The 21489-nt window shown below is 39.3% G+C and overlaps 1 long non-coding RNA gene across 1 annotated transcript; it reads left to right on the top strand.

Moving 5' to 3' along the window:
- Positions 1-758: 758 nt before the first annotated feature.
- On the top strand, positions 759-6111 carry LOC147650658 (uncharacterized). Its single transcript, XR_015276018.1, has 2 exons — positions 759-1060; positions 2144-6111. It is a non-coding gene; the product is annotated as an uncharacterized LOC147650658 (long non-coding RNA).
- The last annotated feature ends 15378 nt before the right edge of the window (positions 6112-21489 follow it).

The following is a 21489-nucleotide window of genomic DNA, read 5'->3' on the forward strand; positions in this document are numbered from 1 at the left end:
ATTATTTAGACAAACAATTTGCATCTTCAGTAAGTAAGCACTAAAAGATACGTCTGCATTCCCTATGTATAGAAGGTGTGAAATATTATGAAGTCTAATTTCTTTCTAAATTACATCAAAATTTTCTATCTGTGCTTAAACAACTAATTATGTAAAGAGCTAGGCTACACATTCTAAACCACAACTTAAAAATTGTGTCTAACTTATCTTCCTGTCTACTTGTCCCATCCTAGGTCTGAACTGGCACTTTGTGAGAACTTCCTCAGAAAAAAACTCTGGTAATTTTTACATTAACAGATTAATAATGGGCACTCACATGAACTCCTGTAAGGGCAGGTCTGTGAGGTAGCCCAAGGTGAAGCAGCTGTGAGTGATGACAGTCACCAGCAGATAACAATGTCAGGGCTCCATTGCTCAGCCTGCCTGCAAACCTCTGCCAAGCATCTCAGCCTGTCCTTGAGCACAGAGCTGAGCAGAGCCACTGCTCCAGCCTGCTCCTTATGGCACAGGGGACTTTGCAGACATCTAGAGGTTCAGGAGACCCTGCAGAATGCTAGTCTGGGATTTTAGTTTATTTTCATTCTATAATTTTAAAGCAAAAATAAGCTCATCACGTTTCTGACTCTGTATTGTGTTGCGTTGGTTTTGCCCAGTTGGGAACTTCCAGTCCTCAACATTCCTTGGAGTTTTCCATCCAAGTTCTGGCAAAAAAACCCTAAAAACTAAAACCAAAAATAAAAGTTTTTCCTTTTCCACAGGATGTCTTTGGTGCTCTGGGTCCTCCACCCAGAGTGAGGCAGTAATGCTGTCACCAGCAGGATCCCAGGGTCCCTGGGGACCTCTACACTCGGTGCAACAACTGCAGAGCGTGGCCCCACGCACCAATAAAGGACCACAAACCACAGCCAGGCAGCTTCGCTCAGGACATGACTGTGAACACTCTCCAGGAAAGGAAATGTAATGCAGGGAGAGAGGACAGTCTACAATTTATGGAAGCAGCTCTTATAATCCCCATTCACAGATGCCTCCAGCATCAAGACCAAGCCTTTTACCCCCAAAGGTAAGTCAGAGCAGAGAGTTTATGCAAAAAACTGCACACAGAAAAAATAAAGCATGCACATCACAAAATTAATAACAAATGTACACTTTACAATACTATATAATTAGCCTTTCTTAATTACCACTTCACTACTATTTAGAAAAGGTGATGGAAGTTCAATAAAATGAGGTGCTTTTATTCAACAGTAGTCAAATTAATTTATACATTCATATTCTCTTTAATAATTCCATGATACAGTAGATTTTTTTTAATCCAAATTTTGGAATATATCTATGTAATAGTTATCTCAGAATGCAAGTACTGTTGAAAAATACTGATAAATTCTGGAAGGAATATTATTAGAGGAGGAAAAGTCATTTCATTACTTGCCATGAGTCTGATTATGCATCCTACAATTCAGGTAGAAGATAGAAGTGCTCTTTCCTTTTAAAAGAGAGAAGAAAAAGGGCCATCAGACCACTGTATGAGAGATCCCATTTTTCTAGTAAGAATGCACTATCTATCTGCAGCAAATCTGCTTCCAACATAATCTTTTGTTGCTCTTAATTATCTAAAACATCCAAGCCAAAAGCTTCTGCCTCCTCTCCATCACTGCAGAGGCATGAATATTTTCAATACCTAATATATCTTTAACTCCACTAATATGCAATATCAGACCTGTCTGTTCCATCTGAGAATACTCTATCACATCCTTTGATGGCGAGTACCAGAGATACTATTTACCTATTCTGTGTTGTCTTTACACCTAATCTTGACTGAGGTTTCAATAGCAGGATCTTGTAATAAATCTCTCTTCCTGAAGGAAAAAAACCTGCACCTACATGCATTCAAGTGAATGACTCTTGATACCAGTCATGAACTTAGAGATGTAGCTCTGAGACATAAAAAGCTGCTTCTAAGCCTAATAATTTGCCTGTGATCAGCTTAATGAAAACTTCACTTCAGCTCAATGTACAAATATATATTTACCATGCAGCTATCTATGCATGATCATAGAATATTAATGCACCCAGTCAGAGGGCAGAATAAATGTTATATCTAAAAGAATTTAAATAAGATTTTTTTTTTTTTTTTCTCTCACAGATTTATTGGGATGCTCAGTGCTTCTAAGTGAAGATTCTGGAGAGGGAAAAGTCAATTCTCTGCATTGACTGCTACCTTTTGCCTTTTCATTAGGGCTCTCTACAACACAAAAACCAGGAATAGGTACCAGCAGATCAGCTTGATTACAATAAAATTGGATTAATTTTTTTCCAGGAACTCCTAAGTTTCACATCTTTCTGATCCATCTTAATAGTCCCTATTTTGCTGATGACTCACATATAGCTCTGAATTAAATAGAGCTAAAATGGAAAATATCATTAAAAGCTTTGTATTTTTTTTTTAATTCGCATTTAGTTTCTGAACTGTTTCTGACCTGTGATATTTTCATAAAAATAGACTGAGACTGATAGCTATAACCTTCTGCACATTCCCAAGGATAAATGACAAAGAATTATTTCATTTGGAAAATGCCTAAAACCAATCAGGCTAATTTTGGCTGTATTCTATCCAACATCATATGCCCAACCTGACAATACCATGCCATTATACTACCACAGTTCCATTATGCTGCCAAATCTGCCACTAATATCCAACTTTTTCTGAGGTTTCTGTAAAGAATTAATGTAATATTTCCACATGCACATGTGTATGGTTACCAACTGATAAGAAAACTAGTAGCATTCATTAAGTATTGCTATAAATCTCTCCACTGAAACAGCAATAATATTCCCTTCCAGCAACCACAATAAATGTAATGCTTAATCTCTCTTTGTGATATTGTATAACTCTAGCCTGCAGCTAGACTTCCACTGTAGGTGGTACTGGAGAGGATAACTCTGCAGTGACAGCACACAATGTGTTCCTGTTTTCCACGATGTGGAAGTTGCAGAGTTTGAAATTATTTTTTTTAATTTTTTTTTTTTTTCCCTTCCAGAGAATAGCCAGGTTTTAGACCTGGATAAAAAAGAAGAGATAATCAAAACGTTTTAAGTGGCACAATAATACTCTTAGTAGGAACTATGAATTTTTTTAGATCTCTTTTTCTCCTCTAAGGATGCATACTTGTTCTGTGTCTCTTAAATTTCGCCTTGTCCTCATCTATGGATGTGCTTTTGCTTTACCCTTCTCGAGCACATTGAATGCTGTAACTACCAAAACAGGTTTTGTGGGAATTCACAAATTCTTTTAAGCACACTATGCAGTGGTTTGTTTTGACCAAGAAAATAACAAAGTCAAAATAGCTTTTTCATTACAGTTTTCAATGCCAGGTCACAGAAGTCTAGGCAGAACAACGTCCAGCACTTCTGGGGATGCTCATCCACAAAGAACCCCTTCCTTTTTCTTTAATGCCTGTCCATTTTCCATCAATACAGTCAGTTCCTGTTTCCCAAATGTTTCCATTTGTCACCACCAGCCTTTGCTGCGGTCAGACACGAAAGCAGGTGTTCGGTGCATCCTTGTGGGAGCTGCGGCTGTCCCACGGGCAGGGATCCCCGCAGCGGAGCATCCAGCACCACCACCTAAACCGGACACCCAAATTCCACACCAGGCTAGGCGACATGTCCCTGCTCTTTATCCCCAGAGGAAACTCTGGCTCCGGCAGCATTTCCCTGCCAGGTGTAAAGCGAGGAGGAGAACAGGGAGGGAGGAGCAGCACTGAGCATCCTCGCAGGAGGGAGCGGCCGGGGCAGGGCGGGACACGCCGGTGGAGCTGCGGACAGCTCGGAGCTCAGCCCCGGGCTGCCCCGGCTGTGTGACAGCCAGCTCGGGACCCCGGGCTGCCCCGGCTGTGTGACAGCCAGCTCGGGACCCCGGGCTGCCCCGGCTGTGTGACAGCCAGCTCGGGACCCCGGGCACCCTCCCGAGGCAGGGCTGTAATCCTGCCCCGCTCCCTGCAGCCTCTGAACGCAAAGCTCCCTCCCCTCCTGCTCTGCTCTTACCATAGGTGTGTGGCACAGGGCTGCATTTGACCTAAATTTGATTTATTCATTTTTCCAATGCTTTACAGGGTACTTAAGCCCTAGGTCAGCAAAGCACTTAATCACATGCTTAACCTTAAGCACATGCTTAAGTGCTTAATCAGGGCCTTGTTGCTATATAAAGCACAAAGCTATGACTCAATTTGAAACAACCGAGTTGAAAAATTGAGATTCCCCCCATTCTCATTTGCTCACCTTGACGTACACATATGAACCAAATTATTCACATTAAATCTGTTTAAATATATTCTAGTCTGAAGTCTAATTTAGGAGTTTACATTACAACCTGAATATTGGGGTCCCTATAGGATTTGTGCCTATTAAGAGAATTACACTCCTGGATGCAGAAAGTGATGCCTTTCCACTGCATAACTGTGGCCATATATTATTAACATTCTCCTAATTCTGATGATTGACCTAATAAAATGAAATTAAAAAAAAATTAAAAGGATTATCTTTAAAGGTAAACTCAAAGTAAGCCATTCACATGTAATACAAAGATGCCACTTATAGCAAGATGCACCCGTATGCACTCTACAGCTACATATGCAGTCTCAAGATTACTATTTTAAAATGTGTACTGCATCCTTATCTAACTTGTCCAGTAGGTGCAATTATTTGTAGAATTTGTTCTACAGTTCGGCAGGAAATTTTCCTTTTGCTCAAACAGTTTAGATTTGCCTCTGCTGTGATTTTCTTCTGACTAAACATCCTCTAAAACATTTTTTTGATGCTTCCTAGAATTACTGGCACTCTGACTACAATATCCTGTTGGATGGATACCATGAAAGCTGCTAGCTTTGGTAACTACTTCTAAAATGTACAGAATGTCACATAAGGCAGTTTAAGGGGAGGGAGCGAGCCTGGACTTTAAACCAACAGTAATTTTCTGTGAACTGGGAATGCTTTTCAACATATTTGCTGTTTCATATTACCTTCTTTCCTTCTGTTTAACAGAAGCATTATACCACACATATTTGATACCATTATTAATTGGACACGGTTGTGGTCCAAAAGTTTTAGATAGGACTGATAAAAAACTTTTGTATTTATTTTTATTTATAAAACAATAGCTGCACAAAGACACAATGGAATTCTCAGCTTCCCTGATGAAATAATCAATTCAGCATGAACATGATAAACCACTTATAAAATACTTTCCACTACTCCATCAAAGGAGCATATTCCCAGCATCCTTTAGCATACATGCAGTATCCTTTCTCTATGCTCTTTCTACATGACTTAGCTTCCTCTTCTTCCCCTGACTTGCAAGAAAATAAGATAGTAGAATCCTAAGTAGTCATTCACACTAGAAAAGTTGTCCTCTCCTGACCTGCTTCCACCAGTTTAACCATTCGTTCCAGGTGAAATTAGCTCATCTTAAATTTTAGTAAACTCCATTCCACTGCAAAAGGATGATTACTTTGTCTCCCTAATCAAACAACATAGAACTACACAAGAAATAGGGACAAAATGGCCACATCCTGCCTGTAACAGAGAGAAAAATCACATGGTAACCACCCAGCCCAGCACTGCATTTCTTGTTTTCAGCTTCATGCTACACCCATGAGTTGAGACTTCCCAAAATGGAGCATCACTCTCAACTGTCCTCGAATCGCCACATCTCAGCAGCTTTGGGACTTTTTAAGACAAACTGTTTGTTACCCAGACACAGCCAGAAGAGCTGGTTTCAGATGGAGCAGAAACTGCTATGAGACTGACATGGGAACATTATCTTCTGACATGGACTGCTGCTGGGAAGTGGCTGAGGGAGCTTCTGAGGGACAGCCATGAGGCCCCTCTTTGGGTTCTAGCCCAGAGTCAAACCTTCAGGTTTCTAGCAGGGGATGAAGCTGGAGGGCTTTTGCTGTCTGCCTTGGCATTTGGGTACTCATATTTTATTTTAAGAACAGTCCTTAAAATTATTCTGAACGATCTTGCAGCAGTTTGACTCTTACCTTGCCACAGTCGGTGCTGTGGAGATACCTGTGATGTGTAATAGTGTTAAATAAACTCATGCTCTACTCAGGGCTGGTGAAATCAATGTTTCCTATTACAGGACTGGTGCATGGTTTATTTCCACCCATTGTATTCTCAGCACAGCAATAGCAGGCTCTCAGTAAGGAGATGAACCCCAACTACTTATTAGTTCATGGCTGGAAGCCACCAGCTCCACATTATAAAAAATCCTCGATTCATCACTGACTCTCTCCATCCTCACGCCTTTCAACTCATGTATCTGAGGTAAACACAAAGTAAAGCAGTGGGAAATCATCACTGAAGTTTCTACAGTGAGTTTTACTGCATTTTGCTGCTGCCTTTTTTTTTTTTTTCCAAATCCTTAAAAATAAAAAAGAGCTATTTTCTTGTGGAGTTTTTTTCCTTCAAAGATAATAGTAGAGGCTTCAACTATATCTCTGCCAAAAAGGAAAACTCCTTGAACCTTGACTTTCTGTTCTACTACACCTAATGAGACAACTACTTAAACTGCATTTAAAAAGTGCTGAGTAGATGAACTCAATGCCTAATGATGTTACTCAGCTTGTCGGCAGCTGATTGACACTAAAAGTAATAAATTAGAACAGAAAATGATTTTACAAGATCCCTGGGATGACAGACAGGCTAAGTGTAATATCCTCCATTACAGTTGTCACTAGATTTTATACAGTTCAGATCTGAACAGCCTTGGCAGGAAAGTGGAACAATTTCGTGAGATAGATCTTCCGATGATATAGAGTAGCATAAATCCTCTCAAGTTAAAGAAGCTACCCTGATTTATGCAGACAGGGATCTGGCTCTGTATCTTTATACACGCTTCTGCTCAAGTATTGGAATGAAATCATTTGTTTTCCCATGCAAATCTGGGCAGAGAAAAGCAGAAACCCTCTAAGAGAGGAATGCTGAGGGCTGATGTCTTGGCTGTGTTTGTTTCTATCCCCCCCCCTTCTCCTTTTAAAAGGACAGAAAACAGTATTTAGAGCATGGCATCACTGATTTTGTTGGCTGCCTTCATTTCAGGGAATCCCACTATAAATCCACAGCTCTGCAGAAGCACCTTTTGAATCATTAGCATTCACTGTCAGAATCCTTTGTAACGTCTTAGGATGTATAAAAGCAAGACAAAAGGCAAGCATGTGGATACTCCACCAAGCTCAAATAGCCATTATGCCATTATTGTTTGGGGTTAATGAAAAGAAAGAATAAAAATGTGTATTTGAGCCCTAGCTATCTGTAAAGTCTAAATGACTGGTCCGGTTTTGGGGTGGTTATTCTGTTGGGTTTTTTTGTAAACTTCCATTCATAAAACTTCTTGAGAAGAAAACATAGCCTCTTCATGTACAATTTATTCCAAGCTCAGCAATGACTGTGGATAATTTTAATTCTGCTTCATTCAATGAGCTCTTCTAATGCAATGATTTTCTCCATGGAAGACCTTAACCACAGTGGCCATTTGCAGCTGATGAATTTTTTTTTTTTTTAATAAATAATTTATTAAGCTATTGCAGACTTATACTTTTTGCACTGAGAGAAAGGAAAAAGAGGAGGGGGGAGGATTGCATCTTAAACTCTATTTACAAATTTACCTTGGCAGGCCCTCTTGCTGCCAATAGGAAGCCATGTTGCATATTTAATTTGCTCTTTTGTTACAATGGGGCTTAGGTTAGTTAATTTCAATTTTCGATTTCAAAAGCTATCAAATATGGCTCAGATGAGAAATCAATTTTTCTCAGCTGCCTCTGTTTTTGTCATGGGGAGGTTTCCCATTGGCGAGGGGACAGCCACGTGGCACGGCAAGAGATTAGTTCACTAGACCCCGTGTTTCAGCCACCTCAATTACTGGCTGCCTCTTGTAATTTAGCCTTATAACACCTAATTTCAAGATAGAACTCATATTTAATTCATGAAAGCTTCCACAAGAGTAATTGTGAAATAAATTGCCATAGAAAATATCCATTTGTGACTCGTTTTAATTTTGTATGCTACTAGCACGCTATTTGTTCTACTTGTTTAACACTTTAGCACAAACATATTTTATATTGAACTTTATGGACTGCTAATAGGTTATTATTTTTCACTGTTTCCCCTTCATGGACACACCACTGAATGTCCCTCTCCTTCATGCAGCTCCAGGTCTGGCAACATTGAAATAGATGCAGTAAAACACAGAAACTTGTAATCTCCTAATTATTGACTGGATTGTTATGATCTGTTCATAACTTTAAAAGTAGCAGATAAAATCACAAGTGATGGTTTGTAAATGGTAGTTAGATGACAAGGATCATTTAAAGGGCCAAGGAATAAATACAGTTTAATTTCTCTAATGTTTTAAACAAACCCATTCATTACACATATTGATGTTGCATGCTAACAGCGGTATATGTATTTTTAATTCTTTAACCAAAATAAATGTTTCCACTGTATACACACCATTTTGTCCTTTTCCTCCCTGTTGCTATGACAACAAGGTGGGTGAGGCCTCCTCAACTGCCAAACTCAGCTGTCATCCCTTCACCCTAAAAGCCTTATAATTGCTTTTATTTGCATACGACAATTAGGCAGGATGGCTCACAGCAAGAAAACCAACCTTTCTCTCCCCCAGTGCACACAACGCCAGCCTGTAATTTATAAAAGATACACGCCATGTGGTGGAGCACTAAAATAGAGTGATGAGTCCTTTCATCTGATTGTAAGCTATTAACAAAAGAAAACATCCCCTTTCAGGCTGTAAAAAATGCCTATCTGGTGTGAACCTGGAGAAAAAAAAAGCTGGGGGGGGGGAGGCAGGAAATAAAGTTTTGCCACCTCCGTGCAAACCCTTCACATTCATTATCGTGTTGAACTCAGGGAAAGAGTTTGAAAGCAAGAGTTGCATTTTGGTGCTTTATGAACAATGGAGTGTCAGCAAAATTGATGATGTGGTAAAACTGGATGGAGATTTTTGTTCTTGGGTTACGTCACACCCAAAGATGCCAACGTGAGATGATAGTTCCTCGCTGAAAAGTGCTGCAAGGAAAGCATGAGATGGGTCAGGATGTCAGATGAAGACAATACAGTGAGAAACCAGAAGTTCAATACTTTTATAATAGTTCTGTTTGTGGAGAATAGATTGCATTGCAAAAAGTACTTAAGGAAAAAAACTTCCCATGCTTAAGGAAAAGCCCCTCTGCTTATATGTCAGGCTGATGCTGGAGCCTAAATATCTGCACAGCTTATTCATATGAAGAGTCAGTGTCCAGGTAAATATTTTTATTTAAGCTTTTTAATAGCATGCTGCTGATTTTAACTTTCATAATTATGGAAGTATCTTTCTGTAAGCAACTCCTCTACAACAGTCTCTCATCCTGTCTTCCCTCTTCTGGAAGTTCTTTATGCAATATTTGTGACACCTGAGCTGATTGAGTATCTCCAATCCTTAAAAATACTGAAAAAAAAAAAATGCTTTCCCTTGACAGACTCTACATCTACAGTTTCAATGATAAAAGCACAGTGCAGCTAGATTGATCTAAAAATAAACCAGCTAATACATTACAATGGCATTACAGCACACACATTTTTAAGCCTCTCTGACTTACCTTCCTCAGAAGGGCATCCCTGTTGGAGCTGGTGGGGGGCTACATAAGGGAGTAAAGCAGAAGAGATCCAGCCCAGCTCCAACAGGACTGACCTGTTGTGTCCCTGCAGCCACCTCTGTGACCAGGTATTAATGACAGGACGAGTTGGGAGCACAGCTTGCAGGTATTTCCTTCAACTTTGCCCACCTCGCTGCTTCAAACTCCCCTTAGCACATGAGATTTCCCCAAACTCGTTTCAATGAAGTGTGGAAGAGAAGGTCAAGTTTGGAGGGAGAGTGGAAAAGGAAAGAGGGGGATGGATGTTCAGACATGGGACACGCAGCGCCAAGTCCTCTCCTGCCCTCCCTCCCTCCCTAGCCCAGGCAGGTGCTCCCAAACCACAGCACACCGCTTCCAGCAGCACTTCCCAGCTCTTACCAAACACAGGGAGCAAGAAAAAGTCAACAGAGCACAAATTTCTCAGTACAAAGCTGGAACACACCAGCAATTTTGGCAACACCCTGAACTGGCAGCTGGTTCAACTCAGCCAGCCTTGCCACCGACCCACAGCTGAATCCTGACAAGCCTCCATGCACAGGCTGCAGTTTCTGGGGCTGCTGTACGTGATATTGGTACTTTTTATGAAGTTGTGCAAAGGACATGAAGGTCAATTCAATCAGCAGAGGATTTTTTTCCTAGCACAGTTTACTAATATTTTGCCCGTTCTGGCTTTACAAGATCCAAGTAACACATTTCTCCATTAAGCAGTATATGCCTTTCCCTAACTGGATTTGATCTGTTTGTCTTAAATTTCAGGTTGTATATTCCTCTTCTAACGCTGTGTTTCTCTAAGCATTTGCCCTGCTGTTCTTAGCATTTTGTTTCTATCCCCAGTGCTTGAAAAATATCTTGGAATATCAAGGTAGATTCTCACAAAATGCAATATATAATTTTATATTTTAAGTAATTTTTCTAAATGTGTCCTTTCTCATTCCCATCTCCTACTGTTATTACAAAGTCAGTTGAACTCATACACTGATTTCAAAAGAAAATTTGTACCTCTATGTTGAACTTTTTATTTATTGCATATTTAATGTCAAAACTAGGATATTGTTGAGTTGATACTTTTAAATGTCTGAAACCAAATTCGTCCCTGGGATAAGTGTTGAGGCTGCAAGACCTTTTGGTTTCAGAACCGAAATTGACCCCCGAGTTTTTATCAAGAGATAAAAACTTGATTATAAAAATAAGTATCAAGGTATATAAGGAATATAATGCAGGGCTTCCCAAGGATCAGAGGGAAGTATTATTTCCTTCTCCATAATAGATATTTGCCTTTCACACAAGGAAGCTTGTTTTGAGCATAGTAACTTTTTTGCTCCATGTTCAATAGAACATAAGAACCTAAAGATAGTCAGATTTCTTAAAATGTACATGCAGGACAAATTTTGTTTTGGGAGGCTTTGCAGTTCTGATGTCTTTGCTCTCTGTTTCAGAATGCAGACATTTCTTTAAAGAGAAGAAAAACATGAACAATTTTAAAAAGTTAACAAGATGAAGCTTTCTTGGGATGGTCCTAAGATACACTCTGATCATTTACATGGATTTTATTTATTTAATAGTCATTATTGGCTGTTGCATTCAATAGAAACACAATCCAGCAACACTAATGCAGCCTTGTTCATCACATTCACAGAAGAATTAGAGCTTAATATGCTTCTCTATTAGCCCAAATTTTTTTCTATCTAGATGGCAAAGCCTCTGCTTCTGCTGGTTACTACAGCTTTCCATCAATATAAATTAGAGAGGAATTTGTTCCAAAGTGAATGCAATACATAAAATTCAGTTTGATTCTGAATAACAGCCTTGTGCTATGGAATAATATCTCATTTTGATACAGTTATTGATGAGATGGCTTCTGAGGTATAGGAATAAGGTATAAAGTCCAATGTAACTTTGAAGATCTGCATTTTGAAACCTAATTTTCCAATATTATCTGAAAAATCAGGTTAACTTTTTTTTGAAAGCTCCTAAAAGCAGATTCCACCAGCTGGATTTTTACTCACATCAAGGTATAAATCAATATGCACAAGACAGGAGGAAAAGGAAGATAAAATCTGTGAATACCAGTGACTGATACCTGCAAATTTAAATAAACTTTTAGGAAAAAAAATTTTGCTAGTGGCCCTGCAGATGCCATATCAACATTTAGTAAGGGAACAAGTAGGAAATGAATGAGTTTTATTTCCCTTATATGAGGAGGCTGAGATGCTCCTCTGGCTCCCCTTAGTTGGATGGCAGGGACAGGTTTTCCAAGTTTTCACCATTTTTTTCTGTTGAGATAAACAATAAAAAGTTGCTCATTCAGGATATTGTGAAGTGGACACAAAGCTGTTACTGAACTTTAAACAGAGAATGCCTTGAAATTTATATCCAAATTTATCAAATATCCAAATTTATTTTGTAGGCAAAAAGACCCAGGTAAATTTATAAGAAAAAAATTGGTATTCCCACAGACAAGAGGTGGGATCAAGCTCTCCCTGATGTTTTGATTATCACAACAGAAGAATGCCACTAAGTAATCTTTGATGCAGACATTATACAACAGTTCACTCTACTTTAATCCATCTCCTTCTACCTTTTTTTATTTCCAATAAAAGGAACAACGCACACTCGACATGAACTCTAAGATTTAAATGAAGCTTCATGCGTGCTAATATTAGAGAGACATTAATAATAAATTGGGAAGCAGGCAAGTCGAAGATGATTTCTGACTCGGTTTTGTACCTCAGACACTAGAACTTGAACTGCAGAGTTTGACACTGACACTTTTTAGGGAACAAAGTCTCTCTCCTACTACCTCCTCCACCCCCCAATTCAAATCTCATCTGAGAAGTGCTGAAATGAAGCTGTCACTCAGGCCTGCTCAGGGACCTGTCAGCAAAACATTGAGCCTTTTCATTTTGATGGGTCAGCCTGCAATCCCCTTGAAAGAGAAGTCCGTGCCACTGTGGTTTTTCTTTCTGCAGGAATTCTGAATTCTAATGAAACTCCAAATCGCCCAATAAAGACAGGGGCATGGGGAAGTAATCCAACCCAGATCGGAGTGAAATTTGTATTTTATCTTTTTTTTTCTCCCCAGACCATTATTCTAATAGTATTCAGAGAGCGTTGTAGGTTTTTTTCTCCCCTCACAAGTCCCCCCCCGCTTTTTTTTTTTTTGCAGGGCAGGCGCAAACGGAATGATGTGTCCTTTGTCTTGATGCTACACTGAGATTAGGTAGCAGCTCTCAGAAAATGAAAGGGCATGGCTCAAATTTTCTTGGGTAAATATCCATCCACCTATTGCAGTCTGCATCTCCACTGCTACAAATATCTCTAATGTATGACTGTACTGAGAGAAAGAGAAAATTTCACATTAGCATTTCTTCCCCAGAAGAAACTGTCTTTCATTAACACTGTACAAAGCTTTTCCTAGACAAGAAGGAAAACTGTACCTTTCCTTTCCCTTCTGTTCTCCTCAACTTTGCTTTCCAGATTAGTTGCTACCTGTGACTTGTATCGGGATGGAGGGGAGATGATGCAGAGAAGTGAGAAAATAATTTATATAATATGTTGATTATGCTCTTTAAAGTGCCTTTATTAACACACGTTTTATGTTTCTAAAATATGTATGAATTCGGTAGCCCATTGAAGTCTGTTTATTTTAACAAGGACATAACTGTATTTTGCTAACTGGTTAAAAGTCAGAATCATTAGAGGAGGAATAGACAGCGTGAAGAGACAGAATTTATGACACAGTTAGTGTTAGATCCAGGTGATCCTTATGTATTTTTTGGAGTTAAGGACAGTTCCACTGTTTTTTTTTTAAACGGAGTTCTCTGTAAAGTGCACAATTGATTTCAAGAACAATTAACACAAACAGATTAAAAAGTCACATAACTTGGAAGAAAAAAAAAGAAAATCTGAGTATCACACACAAAGGCACTGTGTGAAAAATACATAGTATCATTAAATAATATTTTATGGAAATAAAATAAAAAGGCAGATGGAAACCTGGCTAAAAACTTTGAAGCACAAATTAAGCAATGATGTAAAGGTATCAATTACACAATGAAACACTGCTAATGGCATAATGGTAAGTGTTCCCTAAGTCTCTTCATTGTCTGGTTAACCTGCAAGTACCCATCAGGGATGTTTCGACTGCCACAGCAGCCCTCTCACCCTATAGTTATGGTTGTGTTATTCAATCTTGCAGAATCACCATCTTCAGGCTCTCACCTTCTCTCTGCAAGACATGACCCAAACATCTCATCTTCCTCTGCTCTGCCTGTCCAAAGAGAACCCATTATAACCCCAGGTGCTGAAAACCCCAGGTATTATTATGTAGTACACAGCAAGGCAATGCACATGGGTGTGTGTGCCCAGCACACATATCTTCCTGCTATTTTCTTGAGCATTGTGATCGAACTCAGATGCCAGAAAAAGTATAGGATGTAATTTTCCTTGGTGATGACCTTCAGAGTTTCTTTCTCCCTCTTGATTGGCACTCGCCTCTGTGGGAAATCATTATAATAGACCCCTATTTCTCTACCTACACTGTCAGGGGCTGCTAAAACTATACTTCCTTTACCCTGCTCTTCCTCACTGTTGCACCATAGGCACCGTGTGTGATCACCCAGAATTCTGCTGCTGTGTTACATCTGGACATCCAGAAAGCAGCTCAAACAGTGATAGACACTGCTTCCCTCCTTCCTTCTCTAAGGACATTAATAGCACTTTCTCTGTTCTGTATTAAATAATTTTCCCTCACCCTCCTGCTCAGCAGGTGAAGGGCAGAGATTTGGATAGAGCAAAGGTACCTAACTTTTGTCCTGGTTACATGTATTTTATTTTAAAGATGTATGTCTAATGTGTGCAGTAAACAAGCTCACATGCAGTTCAAAATTGGCATATGTATGTTTAAATGAACCTAATCACTCAACCAGATATAAATATATATACATATGTGTATGTAAAGGACACATATATAATCTTTTCTAAATGCCTAAATGCTTACAAATCTCCCATTCTGCAGGTGTCCCAAAGACAACCTTTGGTGCCATCATGGCTATTTTGATGTATTTTGTGTATTTTACCTTTTCAGTATGTTCAGTGTCTCACAAAGCAAATGTTAGCTCTCAATTGTTGTCTAGTACCTGATGATTGCTGACTGCAAAAACTTAATAATGAAAATCTTCCTTTCAGAGCATCAGCAACAGTTTGTATTTGCATAACAAATAATTAAAGAATCTACCCTTTGAAGATTTAACACTGGCTACAATGTTCAGTGTAGAAGAGGACATTGCTTTCCTGCTGTTTGGAAGTGCTCAGCCCTAAGTCTTCTAAGATGAGAAGGAAAACATATCCTTAACTCATTTGAGATCCTGATCCAGTACTGAAGACAAGCTGAAAACTGCACTTCTACAAAGACAGGCAAATAGTCTGGATGAAACTGAGCTGAATTAAGTTATTTTACTCAAAAATTCACCCAATTGCCACCTTCTTTTCACTGGTCCAGGTCCAATTCATACCTTGTGTAGTTTCATCTGCTCCAGCCAAATTCCCTCTGCTCCAAGCTGAACGTGTGGGGAAATGAGAACAGAGCACAGCTGCATCCTCTGGTAAGGGTGATACTCATCCTGTCTTAATAGGAGCTTGGGAATCATTTCCAGGAGGTGAGGCTGCCAATGCAGACACCCACAGTCTACATCTTCCCATATTCTTTCTGTTCCAGCTCAACAGAAGTTGTCACAGTCCAGCTTTTCCTTAAAAGCTTGCAACCAGCCAGTTCCATATGCATCATCTCTTCCTGACTCAAACAGGCAGCCTGACCTCAGTTATTAGCAATCACAGAGCTTCTGTGGAGTGTTTTACCCTGAATCAGAAGATAGCAGTTTTTGTGATCAGAAACATCAGGGTCTTGCTCTTTCCTCTGACCCCAGATGGTATGGGATGTGGAGAGGTTATGGATATGGTTTAATGGACGCTACCAGAAAATTTAAAATATTACCTACTTATGCATCAAAACCTTACTTCGTGAATTTAGCCCCCTTTCCTTCTCACCTCTCTCATGTTAATGACAAAATACCTTAAACTCACAACGTTGTCCAGCAACTTATAAACCAAATGCATCCAAAATAAAAAAAGCCCCACTCTGTACACTGCCTAAATGTGCCCAGCTACTCACAACACAACTGTTTCCTCCACCTTTACTCACACTGAGTAACACTTACCTTAATGAGACCCCATGGAAAAGTCAATCTCCATGTGAGACTTGAAGGATCAGAGTCCAAGTAGCAAAACATATTTAAATGGGCTAAGTTAATCTTCAGGTTAATTAATGCCATTCTAGGTTTATTCTAGCAATATTTCATTCTAGTTCATCCTAGTACTATTCTATTTCCCCTAAGAACTTTAATATTTTTGGGTTATTTTTATTACAAAATTTCAGTCTCCCTGTGGCCTGGTATTAATTACTTTGATAGAGTTAAGGCTTAATTTACACCGGTGGCTACTTTTTGTGAGCATAAACACTAGAACATTTGATAAAATTAAAACTGCCATTGCCTTGTGAGCTGGTAAGATTTAACAAGTGAAAACAATATTGCCAAAGAGAATTAAAGTCTTATTTTTTTCTATTTCATTTAATGATTTGATGCCTTAATCTGTAGGTTTCTACTTATTTTTCTTTTCCTTTTGGTTTTTAACTTTTAGCATATTTTTAACTGCAACTGCAGACGTTCTTAAGTGTTAAAAACCACAAGGATAAACCCAGGAAGCACTCCAGATACATCTCCAGTAGCATAAGACCTGTTCCTCCCACCCCAATCCACTTATAATTGGTTTTGATGTTCAATATAAGGGATAAATGAGTGCCCCTCTCCTGCTTGCTCACAGTATGCCACAAAACCCTGAAAGGGTTAATTGGCATTTTAAGAAAAGGTAATTGTAAAGCATATCTGCTGGGGTTATCCCCAGAATTGGGGGGGTGGTGCATAGGTCTCCCACCCACTGGAGCATCTCACATCTTGAAGAGCATGCTGAAGACAAAAGCAGTCCTACTGCTGTTTCTTGATTTTCACTTTCAGCTCTAACTGCTAACCCCCAACGTGCTCTTTTGAGTTTACTATATCAAGCTAGTACTTACAGCAGAGTATATGTACTGTGTCTTGACTGTAAAATTATACTGACATTGTAAGCATAAATATAAATCTCTGTGTGTGTGTTTGAATCATACATAATTTACTGCTGGATTTATTCATTGCAGAGGAGCACACTGACTGGAGTGGGTGCTCTAAGAAAAATTGGATGGAGAGACTGGCTATACTTTTATATTTTTTAAATAAACCAAACATTTCACTGAGTAAAATATATAACCTACATATAAAAAGAAATGTGGTTTTAAGTAAGTGAGAAGTTGAACTGAATCTGAGCGAGGTCATGAGTGGTCATTTTCTTACTATATCAGACTCTCTGCCACTTGTTTGTAGATGCTTGTAACATTTTTACCCTCTGAAAATACATATTTCATTTCCACTTTTGCCAGTTGGAACTTTTTCCAGGATGTTCTTCTAATGCATTCCAGTGAGTAAAGAAAAGTCAGATACATTTGAGCACAAAAGAAACACTTCCACCTTTGGGCTGACAAATACCCAAGAGTTAACACCAATCTGGGGGTTTTATTCAAGCAATGTTTTTCTGGGTACAGGAGTTGATTCCCATATTACTTTTCCTTGGAGCTTGGCTTTGGGTATTCAGTTTACAAGAGGCAGAGTTCCTGTGTGTGTTTTTTTTTTATAGTGTCACCCACCACAGTATAAAATAAGGGGTGGCTTCACCCCTTTAGCCTTAGATTCATCAAACTCTACGATCAGCAGTTCTGCCCCTCCTGCCCTGCTCCTGCTCAGATTATGCCCAGAAGTTGCAAACTATAAAAATGCTCACCGTGGGGAGGATGGCAGAATGTGATCCTGTGTATTTTCTACTCATGTTTTGGATTAAATTCACCACCTTGAAGAAAAATTTCTGTGAAATCCATGGCACTATTTGTATAGGCATATGGAAGTGAAGGAAGGTTGCATACCTATTCATTAGTATCTTGAATCCTTAGCATGAGTTTCATTTAAAAAAGTCCCCAAAACAATTCCAGCCCTATCTTCTAATCTCAATCCTGTATGTTCCCTCTTTCTCAAACCACTCCACCCCTCAGCAATAGCTGTAATTTAAAGAAAGCACCACAGCTGGTTTATTTCTTTAAATCAGCTGTGCTGTTGATTGCAATGTGTCACATCCTGCAACACCTTTACAGCTGGACAATTTTTAGTTCTGGTGTTTTTTGGTGTGAATTTAATGAAGCTCTACTCAGCTAACCAGGAAGCTGATCTTCCTCATTCCACATCATCATGTGAACATAGAGGAAAGCATGGCTATGGCTCTAATGACTTCTACAGTACACAACAAAATCAAAAAACCTCATTTGCTAAAGCACTCAGAGAGCATAAGGGTTTTCCTATGTGCAGATGAGAATTACGACTGACTCTCAAATTTCCTGGCCATTGAAGTTTTTATTTGTATATATTTGGAGCAAAACACCTCTCCAAAGTTGGAAACTTGAGGAAATGCTGAGTCTGGCAACTCTTGGACAGTGTAAACATTTGTTTTGTCACATATTGAAGGCCAACAGCATTTTTCAGAATTTTGACATTTTTTTTCCTAGACCAACGTTAATATTTAAGAGGCAGCTCATGCCTCTATATTTTTGAGGAGCAGCTGAGGGAGCTGGGGAAGCTTAACCTGGAGAAAAGGAGGGTCAGGGGGAAACCTTCTCACTCTCTACAACTCCCTGAAAGGAGGTGGGGGCTCAGGCTCTGCTCCCACGTAAGTTACAGGATGAGAGGAAATGACCTCAACTTGTGCTGGGAGAGGTTTAGATTAGTTTCTAGGAAAAATACCTTCACCAAAAGAGATGTGAAGCACTGGCACAGGCTGCCCTGGGCAGTGGTGGAGTCAGAATTCCTAGAGATGTTAAACAGACATGTAGACATGGCACTTCAGGCCATGGTTTAGTGGTGGGCTTGGCAGCACTGGCTATCAATTGGACTCAATGATCCTAGAGTCTTTTCCAGCCTAAACAAATCTATAATTCTACAACTCTAAGTACAAATTAGCTGCATGCACCTTCAGTAGATATTTCCTCCAATATACCTCTTTAATGGGGTATTCACTCAAGTGTCCCAGTGAAATTCTTGTCATTGTTGAGCTCGTCTCTTAGATCCTTTCCTATTTGCTTTCTGCATTTTCACTTCTTCGTGAAGATGCTTAATGCAGTATAATTGAAACAATTTTATTGTCTCCAGCCATCCATTCTACTGTTTCAGTGGCAGAAAATACTGGTCAATTTGACAAGTTAATATGACTTTAGTGGTCATTTGAACTCCTTTAAGCCACTGGGTGCTAAAATTACTTGTCAGATTCCTGCACCTGCAAACTGAATGTAACTTGTCCATGTGAAAAGGAGAGAAAAATTATTTTCTACCAAAAACCTTTCCTGAAAGTAGTAATTGCAATTTTTACTAATTGATAGGCCATTGACTCTTCCTACAGCAGCTCTGAACACCTGAGAGCAATATTTGATACTCCTACCTGAAACTCTTGATGATACCTTCAAACTACTTTCTGTTTTTCCCACTGGGCTGGATTATTAAAGACAGAGTGGGTTACACAGACATTTCAACTCAACCTTTGGTATAGGTAATTTGTGGTAATCTAATTTATTTACTAATTGGAGGCCTATTGTTCGACATGCAGTTCAAGTTTACACTTGAGTTTACTGTTCTGACCAGAAAACTCCACATACATATGTGCAGTTAATATTGGAGCGACTGCCAAAAGAAAGAAAACATTTCTTCTTCCCATCCTGCCTCTGTTAGCACACCTAATTCACATCACACTCAATAGCAGTAGGTACAATCAAACCAAAAGCTCAAGTTTGAAGTTTGGGTTGGGTTTTTTTAGTTTTGTTTCTGTGTATATCAACACCACCAGTGATATCTTTTCATGATCTCTAAAACTACCATGCAAATGAATTACTGGGTAGCTACAGGAATTATATGAAGGGCTTGATCCCATATCCCTAAAATTCAATGGCATTCCAATTAAATCAGCTATTTATCAATATATGATATAATAATCACACTTTTTTTCCGTAGCTCTATTTTTTTTAGCTTATATGTTACTCTGTACAGATTAGACCATACGCTCTCCTAACATCAATCAATAATGGTTCCCACTGACTCACAGCCATGGTACCAGAGAGGTACTGCCACGAGCTCCTGCCAAGAGGTCACCCTGGAAAGTTTCTGACAAATCAATGGGAGCTTTATGGACTGGTTTTCTTCCTTTCAGGGATAAATGCAAACAGTGTCACTGCCTGGACGCTTCTGCACCAAGACTAATTCATCAATGTGCTCAGAAATTCCATTCTGGTCCATCCTATTGCGGTCTTTCCCTTCAACTTCGAGCATTTCAACTCCTTTTCTTTAAAAAAACTGTTCAGTGTGAGAGCACAGGTACTGGTAACCTAACACGGCTTTCTTTGTGTCATTCACACTGAAGTCACTTTTCAAACCACATGAACTTGCTAATTTTAACAGGATCCACATAACAAAGCATCCCACTTCGGAAACTTCTCACCTTAGTGTCTTTAAATATAAGCTCCAAGAACACATTTAGTAACAGTATAATCTTGTTATAGGGATAATACTCTTTTTTTTTTTAAACAGTGATTAGCAGACTCTCCTAAATAACAGCAGCAATTTTTCCTTACAATGCCAACACAATTACTGCTCTGGAAAAAGGCTAGATGTCAGAAAAGGTAAGCTAGCTGCTCTTCCAAAAAAACCACACATCTAAATTCTTCTGCTAGCCGGGTTTCCTACAGATTTGTGTCCTTTAGCCCTTGCTCCTCTATCTCCCCACCATACGCTCCGTTCAGGAAGCACGAGGAGATGCTGCAGCCCGCCAGCTGTTCCCAAAGCCAGCGAGGAAGGGTTGAGTCCTGCCCACCTTCCCCACAGTGGGGGCACTCCTTTGGCTTTCTCTCCTCCACCGATTTTAACCAAACTTATAAGAACTTAATTATCGCCGACATTTCTGCCCTTCTGTCAAATTCAGTTGAGAAAAGCACTAGGAGGGGACTGACAGGTAAAGTGAATGATTATGCAAAACTTCATTTTTATACATCCACAGCCTAAAGGATGCCATAAAAATCTACGGAATGCCTGAAGCCCTGCGTTAGAAATACTGCGAGCTACATGATCTGAGTTAATGGTTCATTTGTATACGGGTGTGTATTTAAAGATAATTAATATTAGCTGTGACTTTTGAGACTGGTATTAACACAGCCTTCCTTTGTAGTGCCTACAGTTTTGTAAATGCAAATAATTTTTAGTTCAGTTTTGCATTTTTAATTATAAGCAGACAGAGTTTCTTTGGTATTTAACTGCCTAACCATGACTCAGGATAGGCACACATATTCATGGCATTAATTGTGACGAGGATTTGCAGGTGTAATGAAATCAAAGTGCCTTTCTGTGTTTTTTAAATTAACCCTCAAGCGAATCTTGAACAGAAGTACTTGAGATGCACAGGCCCAGATTTATTTTTTAAAGCTTTGACCAAGAGATTTCTCTTAGTTGAACTAAGGTAGTGTATGTAATATTAATATGAGCTCACACTGCTGTGAACGCTTACTGTATAGTATTGGAGGGGAGGAGATATACTGTGATATTAAAAAAAACCATTATTTCGAGGT

Source organism: Cyanistes caeruleus, chromosome 13 (assembly GCF_971803275.1).
Source record: "Cyanistes caeruleus chromosome 13, bCyaCae1.hap1.1, whole genome shotgun sequence".
Lineage (NCBI taxonomy): Eukaryota > Metazoa > Chordata > Aves > Passeriformes > Paridae > Cyanistes > Cyanistes caeruleus.